The sequence below is a fragment of the Mauremys reevesii genome, linkage group 6 (assembly GCF_016161935.1).
Source record: "Mauremys reevesii isolate NIE-2019 linkage group 6, ASM1616193v1, whole genome shotgun sequence".
NCBI lineage: Eukaryota > Metazoa > Chordata > Testudines > Geoemydidae > Mauremys > Mauremys reevesii.
Window position 1 is genome coordinate 52406426 of NC_052628.1, and position 9746 is coordinate 52416171.

A 9746-nucleotide genomic window follows, 5' to 3' on the forward strand; every position below is an offset into this window, starting at 1 on the left:
CCTGAGAAAACAAATGGCAGTAGTCTCTGCCAATCTGGAAGCCTGAATAAATATCAGGGAACTTGATCTTTTTCAAACTCAGCTTGAAATTGATATAATATACCAAGAGAGGCTGCATTAAATATTTTGCCATCTGAGAAAAAACAATATACCTAAGTCCTGAGGAAATGTCTATCAAGTTAAAACTGATTTACAAGACACTGGATTTTTTCCTCTGAAGTTCTGCAAACTTAAAGTGAGTAAGATGAGTATCATTTCATTTTCTGACAGCTATTCATACAGCTGTATTCAGAGAACCCTACTCCCCTCCCAAAAAGACAAACAAAACCCCCTATGCATACAATTCTTCAACATCCAAGCTAAAGGAGAATATCCATTTGCTATTATCTCGTAGTAGGCCATTAGAATGAAACAATCACAAACACGAAAGAAGGTTTGACATTCCATCTGCAGAGTGTGGTGGTATTACATACATACACACCAGCCAGTACAGGCTAGTAACACGTATACCACGGTTAATTTATTAATAATGGCACCTCAAAAGTGCAATACCATACTTCAAAAGGTTCAAGCTTCACCACTTTCCCTGACTCCAGGCTCTTGATCAGCCTCAGTCATCCTTCAGATTGGAAGGCTCTTGGGTTTACCACCAAAGTCGCCTCCTAGAGACCAAACAAAGCAAAGCAATAACACAGAAAATGTCTGCCCATGCTGGGTTTAATAAAAGTCTCACATCCCTCCCATGCTTTTTCCCCAGCTCCCTGCCCCTTGTACAGGACAGTAGCCACAGGGGCACTCCCCAGGCCTTCCTCTTGCTCCCAAGTCTCTGCATCTCATGACCAGCTTCTGGCCTATCTACCTAGTTCCAGGGAAAGCCTGCAACTTCTACAACTTCTCTTTCCCACCTCTGTCTGCTTTTCCTTCAGCTCTTATAGGGAACAATTGTCTCCTGCTCAGCTGGATCTGATTAAGGAACAGGGCTGGCTGAGTCTTGGCCACTGGCACTTAAAGGGGCATTCCACCCTGTTATAAAATTTGAAATTCATAATCCTACATAGCAGCTGCATCCAAGCTTTAGCCAACTGAGGGACACATTAGCAATGTGCAGGGAAACCTCAAAACTATCTTTAATTTGCACAGAATGGATCAACTATCTTTGTCTTCAAAACAAAGAAGTAGCTAGCAGACACTTTGAGCCACATAGCAAAGTTAAAAGTCTTTTGACCTTCTCCTTTCTATATTTTTCTACAGTATATATTTTTTTATTCTTTAGTTGCTATTGTGTACTGGGTTCATATACTGTAAGTACGACCCCAAGCAAGTCATTCTTGTGTATAAAGCTGGGCTATTAAACTCCAGCTTGGCTTTTCTCAGGTGTCACCAGGTAAGTATATACCTTGTAAGTACTGGCCTATTGGTGCCCACTGGCAAAGAGTTCACAATTCTTTACAAGCAATTCCTGACTCAGACCTGATAAACCCACTATACCTAATACACTGCTTTCGTAGTTTTATACCTAAAGTGGAACATATGAGGTGTCTGATGAAAGCTGGTAACTTATTGATACTCATAATCATTACGAGATGTGTGTATGGGTAGTATTTAAGGAATAATATAACTATATTGAAAATTATACCCTTTAGGTCTTGGAGTGAAAGTGAGTCACCAGGGACTCATATGTCTCAATGTTGGCCCATAAAAGTGGGAAGGAATTGTCACCTGACCCTGGCTAGCCAATAATGTAATTTATTTTTTGATTGTCTACTTTTGCACCAATCCTGAAAAGTCAGTGAAAAACCCTAGAAGACAAACTACATTGAAAGTACCCGATATAACGCCACCCGATATAACACAAATTCAGATACAACGCAGTAAAGCAGCACTCCGGGTGGGCGGGGCTGTGCACTCCAGCGGATCAAAGCAAGTTCGATATAATGCGGTTTCACCTATAACACGGTAAGATTTTTTGGCTCCCAAGGACATCGTTATATTGGGGTAGAGGTGTATTTGGAAGTGAAAAGGAACAATAGGATAGTTAGGGGATTGCCCTGTCTGTGAGTAGAGACAAAAGATTGATTCAGTATATCACAGGGTGGAGAAAGACTAAGGGAACATCTACATGGGACTAAAAGCCGTGCGGCATGACCACAGCTGGCCCAGGTCAGCTGGCTCAGGCTCGGGGGCCTCGAGCTTCTTTTGTTTCACTATAATTGAACTCAAGTGTTGTGCATGATACGGGAGCTGTGAGCTAAGGTAAAACTAGTAAACTGGGATACCCTATTCCTTTGGGAATAGATAATCTGGGTTTTCTGTGGGAATCCAGTGATCAGGGGCTGGATAACACAGGAGGACACTTTGAAGGGACTTGGGAACAGAGGAGCATCTATTGTCAACAAGACAAAGCCAGGTCTGGTGTAGCCCAAAGGAGAGTGCTAGAGCAGCTGACAGGCTGGTTGAGTTAGGGAGCTGACACAGGCAAGACTCCACTCCACTCCCTCACTCCAGAAGCAGGTGATAACAAGGTGACTCAAAGCCATGGGTGCCCCAAGAAGCATCATGGAACTGATTTCATTCCTCTGCAGGTACGGAGACATGTCAGGAGCTATTTCTATATGCTGCTATCTTTAGGCAGGCACCTTTCTAATTTACTCACAGCAATCTGAATAAGTTATGCCCTGATCCCTCTGTTGGCCCTGCTACCCATACTATGAGACATTTTGCGTCTTTCAGTGCCTGGTTAGAGTTCCTATTTTTGTTGATTTCTCTACATTCAGTTTTTTTATTCCTGCAGTTTTGCAAGTTCCCACCTTTTTGTTTTTGTACACAATCTGAAACTCTGTCTCCACAGTAACACTGAATTAGTCATTTATTATTTATGTTCTGTGGGGCATCTTGGCAGAAGTAATTATATACTGTTATGTGGCTGGGATAGAAGAAAAGCCTCACTGTAAACAAAATATCACGAAGCAAATAATGTGGGAAGAGAGGATTTTACTTCACCCTGGGGTATAGTCTGCTCTGAATTTAAAGTTTTGCATCCAAAAATAAGCAATCTCTCAATTTTGCAATTTAAAAGTTGCAAATATTCAATCCAGGGAAGGGGGTGGAAGTTTGTGATAAGGACTTTTGAAGTGGGACTTAAATAATTTGGTATGTTCAGGCAACAGTCAGATCAACTAAAGTCTCATCCAAAACCCCAAATAAGTTACATTTTGGGTTTCCACCATGTGAGAGCCTAATCAGGGCCGCCCAGAAGAGGGGGAAAGTGGGGCAATTTGCCCCAGGCCCCGCAGGGGCCCCCACAAGAGTTTTTCAGGGGGCCTGGAGCGGGGTCCTTCATTCGCTCCGGAGGCCCTGGAAAACTCTCATGCTGCTGGGTCTTCTGCGATAATTCGGCGGCAGGGGGCCCCCACTGCTGGTCTTCGGGGCACTTCGGCGGCGGGTCCCAGAGCGGAAGGACCCCCCGCCATTGAATTACCGTCGAAGCGGGGGCCCCCACCGCCGAAGACCCCAGGCCCCCTGAATCCTCTGGGCGGCCCTGAGCCTAATACAGTTCACTGTCAGAAAGCTATTCCTGATATTCAGCATTTATCATGAGACTATGTTTCTCACAAATTTTTGCTCTGTACAGTTCCAGAAAAAAACAATAGAATTTCAAAGAAACCCTGCTCTGAAACCATAAGGCCTGTACTGTATGTGCTGCCAGGAGACACATTCCTGCATAAAGCTGGTATCACATCATTTATAAGGAAAAATATCACATTGTCAGTTTATGACTGACCAATTGAAAAGGCAAGTTGGGAAACTGATAGGCAACATTGCAACTAATATGTTAGCTGCTGCTTTTTTACGAGGAAGAAAAACTGGGAATGCAGCAATTGTCATCTTACATAAAGCAAAAACATTAAAAGGGATTTTCCTTCTGTGTGGGGGAAGATTTTCTTTCTATATGAAAACTCAGTCAGTTTTTAGCACCAGCATTATGAACATCTGTGACACCTCAAAGTATTTTAACCCATTTGGGCTAAACTCCGGACTTCTAGGAATCATTCTTATCAGTCTGATTCTGTCTGGCTCTAAAAGGGCATTAACAAATTGCAGACACCACACCTTCTCTAAAATTGTTCATGTTTTTTGGATTTGATGCAGACCTTGTACCATAGGTTTATTTTCTTCCTTAGGTCACACTGGCATCTAGTGGTTCTACTCTGAGTAGATTGGACAAATCAAATGTATATACATAAGTAGAATATGAGTTTGTACATAGATACTTACACACACAACTACACACATTACAATATTATGGGTAAAATTTACTAAAACATCTAAGAGATTTAGAAGTCTGTGTCCTATAGCAATTTAGGGACTTTTGAAAATTTTACCTACTACATATAAATCTGTATATACGACACAAACGTATACACAAATAAACTCAGAGACATTCCATATTTTTCCTTTCAGGTATTTTTCCCATACAAAAAAAATATAAAGGCTATAGACCCTCATGTTTCAGGGAATATCCCAACTTTTAACTGGCTGGGGTGAGGAAGAAACATCCTCCCTGAGCCAGTAATTGCATAATTCAATTTTATTCTAGGTTGATATTGAAATTGGTTTTTGGCTTCTGTTTGGTTTTTGGTTTGTTGAGAAACTTGGCCTTTTCCACTGAAATTTGAGCAATAATTAAGAAATGTCTTTACTTTGTTAAAATTCCACATGCCATAAATCTTCCTGTTCTCCTTTTTATGACTGTTATCCAGTGCTTACACCTATTTGTGAATAGCAATAAGTAAAATGTATTGACTGGGAGAGAAACCAAGACATGGATTGGGAAAACATTAGGGAGACTGGACTAGAAAAGCACTTTGATGATATTACTATACAGGTCATGGAGCCAGACAAATGGTCCATGACAAAATTCATCTAACCCAGTTATACTCCAAAGTTATTAACTCCATCTTCCTGATTTAAATAGATATATCTTCCCTCGGCTCTTTTTATATCTAAGGTATCAATAGATATACAGTTCACACTTAGTCTCATCAAGTAAAAAAAACCAACACTGGAGCCAGATTTTAAAAATCACTGGTAGGTCTTGTTTACTAATTAAAAGCCTATTTTTTTTCACTATCTAAGACAAGATCCAGATAAAGTCCGTGGGCATATTCCTATTTTTGACAGCTTACTTGTTAGTGCATAGAAGGAAAGAAAAAACTGCTATGAAAATGAGAGTCATGCCATCTATGTTGTATACCTTATATATTTAAAATGAGTTTTATTGGTAACCACTCTCCTCGAAATGTGCACACAACTATCATTAATGTTCATGTGAAATAAATGGGCGTATATTTGGGAGAAAAGAAAGTGTTACGTGAATGAGGTCCTACTGTTCACATTAAAAGATTATTTTTCATTCTGTTAAAAAGCCATGAGACAGCAATAATCAGATTGTCAGAGAAGGCACCATGGATCCCATAAACTGCAGCCTCTGGTCATGTTTTAGTACTTGATACTACACAGGAAATAAAAAAAGCCACTAGACAGCTACGGGAAATATGATAAATGCAATGTAGGATTGATTTGTAGCCCTGGATTTCAGAATCCTGTAGTTTTTATGACTAACAACTAATGCATTAGAAATCCAACTGCAGTGATCTAGCAGACGTGGATTCAGGCATTTGTGGTGAGGTGAATACTATCGGCTCCAATAAGTTTCTTTAGCCAAAATTAAATGCAATGCAGCATCATTAGAAAGTAATGAAAAGTTTATTCTTTCTAACTCCCTTCCTCCCCCAAAAGTACACAGATTCAGAAGCCCGAATATGACACTCTGATGGTAGATAGCTGTTTTCACTATTGTTCATTCTCAAATTGTGTCTTATACATAGGCTACTCATTCTCCCACAGACTACTCAGGTCCCTGAACTCTTTACAAATAAGGATAATATCTAAATCTCTCTATTTGGTTTTGGAGTTTTTCCTGTAATTCTAATGGGCCAAAATCTCTTTAGCTACACTGTATAACCTTAGTGACTTCAGTGGGGTTTACCAGTGTAATAGAGAAGAATTTGTCCTAATTCATAGAAATCCATCATCTAATTATGGTAATGGTTTGATCATACATAATAAAATTTATTGTTATTTATTTGTATTATGGTAATAGTTAGGAATCCCAGTCAAGGATCCTGGCCATACAGTGCTTATATGTATGAACAACTAAATAAGACAATTTATAAAGGCTACAGAACTCACACCGAGAGCAACCATACCCAACTTTGACCTGAATTATTGCAAACTTTTCTGGAAAAGTGTGAGTGTAATGAGGGTTTGCAGAGCTCTAATTAAAACAGCTCTATTATTAACATTCTCCAACATAAATATAACCCATACACAGATTTATAGATAAGGAAAACTGCTATATACAAGAATATTATACTTCATACCTCAGCATTTTTAATCTTTTCGGTCTGTGTTTTGGCAAGGAAGGTATGTTTCTAAACAAACAAAAAAAAGACATTTATTGTTACATATCCTTAGGTTTATTCTTCCTGTCAGAGGACAGGTGACCCTGTATCTGGGCAAGAGCTGAGACACAGGGGATCCATCTTTACCTTCATGTTGATGAAATTTCCACAGAAATTGTTATTGAGCTCCAAATGAGGCAGCTGAACAGCAGAGGTGAAATTTCATTTCCTGAGGCAGCTGGCCAGGTTCACAAGGTCATGCCCGAGCTCATTTAGAGACAGTCAGACTTGAGTATCGGCCAGTATGTCACCATCAGGCAACATTTATTAATAGCTGGAAATACAATGCATGGATAAGGAAGTATATCTAAGAAACAGATTTTTAATGAGTAATTATGTGGTAAATGAAATATAATAAACAAACTCTTTAATATCTATCCACTTCATTCTACAAACATGAATATTTTACAGTTTTTCAAGCTTTAATTAGGTTGCTATAAACTCGGAGAGAGAGATATTTGTCATGGTTTTAAGACCTATTGGTATGACTCAACCATGTGAAGGCAGACTAAATCCTAATTAAAACATACATTAGTCTCTGAGCTCATCATCAGGCCCATTAGAGAGAGATCAAGATGGAGTATAACATTCAGAGGCATGCTGGAGTTTGGGCAAAGGTAAAAGGTTCAGAGGTTGTATACATGAGCATACATAGAACAGCCATGCTTCATTTTTGGAGGAAATGTCTTGATCTGTGTGAAAGCTGCTAAATGATTACATAGGGGTAAGAGAAGATTTAAACAACAGATTGAAATCCCTCTATTTTTAAAAAAAGTGATTTTTGCCTCCTGTATTTTTTATTTATTTATTTTAGTGTGAATTTGAAGCAGTTGCCTTAGCTGAACTTCCACCCGGATCCCAAACAAATTCTATTAGTCAACAATTTTTTTCCCCAAAAGTGGCAATATCTGCTCCAACTCTGGCATGACATTCTCTCACTATCTCAACCTCTCTTCTTGTGCCTATGTAACTTGCTGGCAATTGAATGAACACATTCATTGAATGAATTATTGTCATCCCTTGGCTTTCTGTGCACTGACTTAAGATCAATCAGCACATGAAAGGTTGGCAGGAGCCAGCAGTCTATGGCATCCATAGAGAGAAGACATTTGATATTTTTTAAATTAAGTTACAAGTCTTCAGTCTTCAACTGGAATGGGTAATTTCTAATATTTCTCAGGTCAAATGAGTGGTCATATTGATATAATGCAATGTACCATGATTCCATATCCAATCCATTAATTCATCCTTTTGATTGTTTAGTATTGCCATATATTTAAGTATTTTATGCAACACTTGTATTACAGTATTATAATTCTATATGTGGTTATTAGTGTCCAGTAGGAATTGTTCTTGCTTACTACTGAAGCACTGTTATTTTAATACTTAGATGAAGTCTGACTACAAAATACTTCAGCATCTATCTAGTTTAGGTATATGGCCCACATTACTGTTGTATCAAATTGTGTAATAGGGTCAACTGCCTCCTCAGCACCTCCTTGTGGCCAGGGTTGGCTCTGCAGCACCCTGACTCAGTTTCTCTCCTCTTGGTTCCTTAACACAAAAAGAGACTTTCATATGTTCAATACCTGCCCTTCCTGGGATCTGGTTTTATTAACACAAAGTTCAAAACAACCAGAAAATATCTTCCACACAGCCTTAAGCTGGGCATGGCCCCTCCTCCCTGAGATACTGTCCATTCCTTCCCTCTGAGCAGCTGGAGAAGGTGCAAGGCCTGGCCTGCCTTCTTTGCCTTTTCCCCAAAAGGAAAACAAAACTTTCAGCTGAGTCTTCTTATCAAGCCCCAACTCCCATCCTCACAAACTGCTGCAGGAGACTCTGACTCTCCCTGCAGCTTAACTTGCTAGATTCCCTCTGTTGACTGTCCACAAACCAGGCTTCAAGTTCTATACAAGTGCCCTAAACATTGAACTATCCTTCCTCTCTTCCTACATAACAAATACATTTCTACTAGGCTATTTCAAAAGAGGCTCTCTCAATATTTATGATAATGAATGCCATTCAAAAGCTATTGAAGGCAACCAACATGTTCAATGAGATTTTATACCATCCAAGGCAGTATACTGGTTGCACCCTTTATATCAGAGGATTTCTGTCATCTGATTACCTAGACCAGGAGTGGGCAAACTTTTTGACCTGAGGGCCACATCAGGGTGCAAAACTGTATGGAGACCTGGGTAGGGAAGGCTGTGCATCTCCAAACAGCCTGGCCCCTGGCCCCTATCGGCTGCCTCCCACTTCCCACCCCCTGACTGCCCCCCTCAGAACTTCTGACCCATCCAACCCCCCCTGCTCCTTGTCCTCTGACCGTCCCCCCCGGGACCCCACCCCTAACCGCCCCCAGGACCCTACTCCCCATCCAACCCCTCCCCTAAAGCCCCTTTCGGAATGTAGTCCCTGTGAACGTGGTTGGAGGACTCAGGAGGAGCAGGGGCAGCCACACAGCTAGAGAGAAGCGGCGGTTTCCCCTTCAAAGCGCCACTTCTCTCTGGCCGGCTGCGTGGCTGCCTTGTGCTCCTCCTGAGTCCTCTGGCCCGCGTTCGCCCTGCTCCCGCCACCCACAACTCCCGCCTGCTCCCCGGAGGCTGCAGGTAAGCCTCCCTCCCTGCTCTCCCCTGTCCCCGCGTGCAGCCCTCGCCCTCGCGGGGGGGGAGGGCACCGGTGCTGAGCTGCCCTAGTGCCCGGCCCTGGGGCCCCCTGTTGTTGGGGGGGCCCATGCCAGGGCACCTGTGTTTGCTGGTAAATCTGCTGCCCCGCCATGCCCCCCCCATCCGCCGCCCCCCCCCGCCGCCGCCCAGCCCAGCAGGAGCCCCGCCGCCCCCGCCGCTGGTGACACAGCGGCTGGGGGGGGGGGGGGGGGGGGGGGCAGGCCTAGGCTCCGGGCGGGAGCGAGCCGGGCAGGATGGTCCCATGGGCCGGATGTGGCCCACAGGCCATAGTTTGCCCACCTTTGACCTAGACGGTAATAATCTTGGGGTCTTTTCTGGACTCTTTTTTGCTTCTGCATAGACTCCGTAGCCGCAAATACCTTTGATCATCTCCAGCCGGCCAGGAAGCTGAGCCCTTACTGTTGAGATTGATCTGGGCAAAGTGATCCATGCATTCATTATCATGTTATTTTTTCCTCCAAGAAGCAAGGAATCCTTTTGTTCAACAACCAAACAACTTATTTTATTTTGAAGATGCATGAATGAAACACGG

General features: G+C 42.1%; 1 long non-coding RNA gene across 1 annotated transcript; it reads right to left on the reverse strand.

The window, feature by feature from the left end:
- Positions 1-596: 596 nt before the first annotated feature.
- Positions 597-6669, reverse strand: LOC120407811. Its single transcript, XR_005600271.1, has 3 exons — positions 6612-6669; positions 6444-6494; positions 597-662 (listed from the first exon to the last, which is right to left on the reverse strand). It is a non-coding gene; the product is annotated as an uncharacterized LOC120407811 (long non-coding RNA).
- Between the last annotated feature and the right edge of the window lie 3077 nt (positions 6670-9746).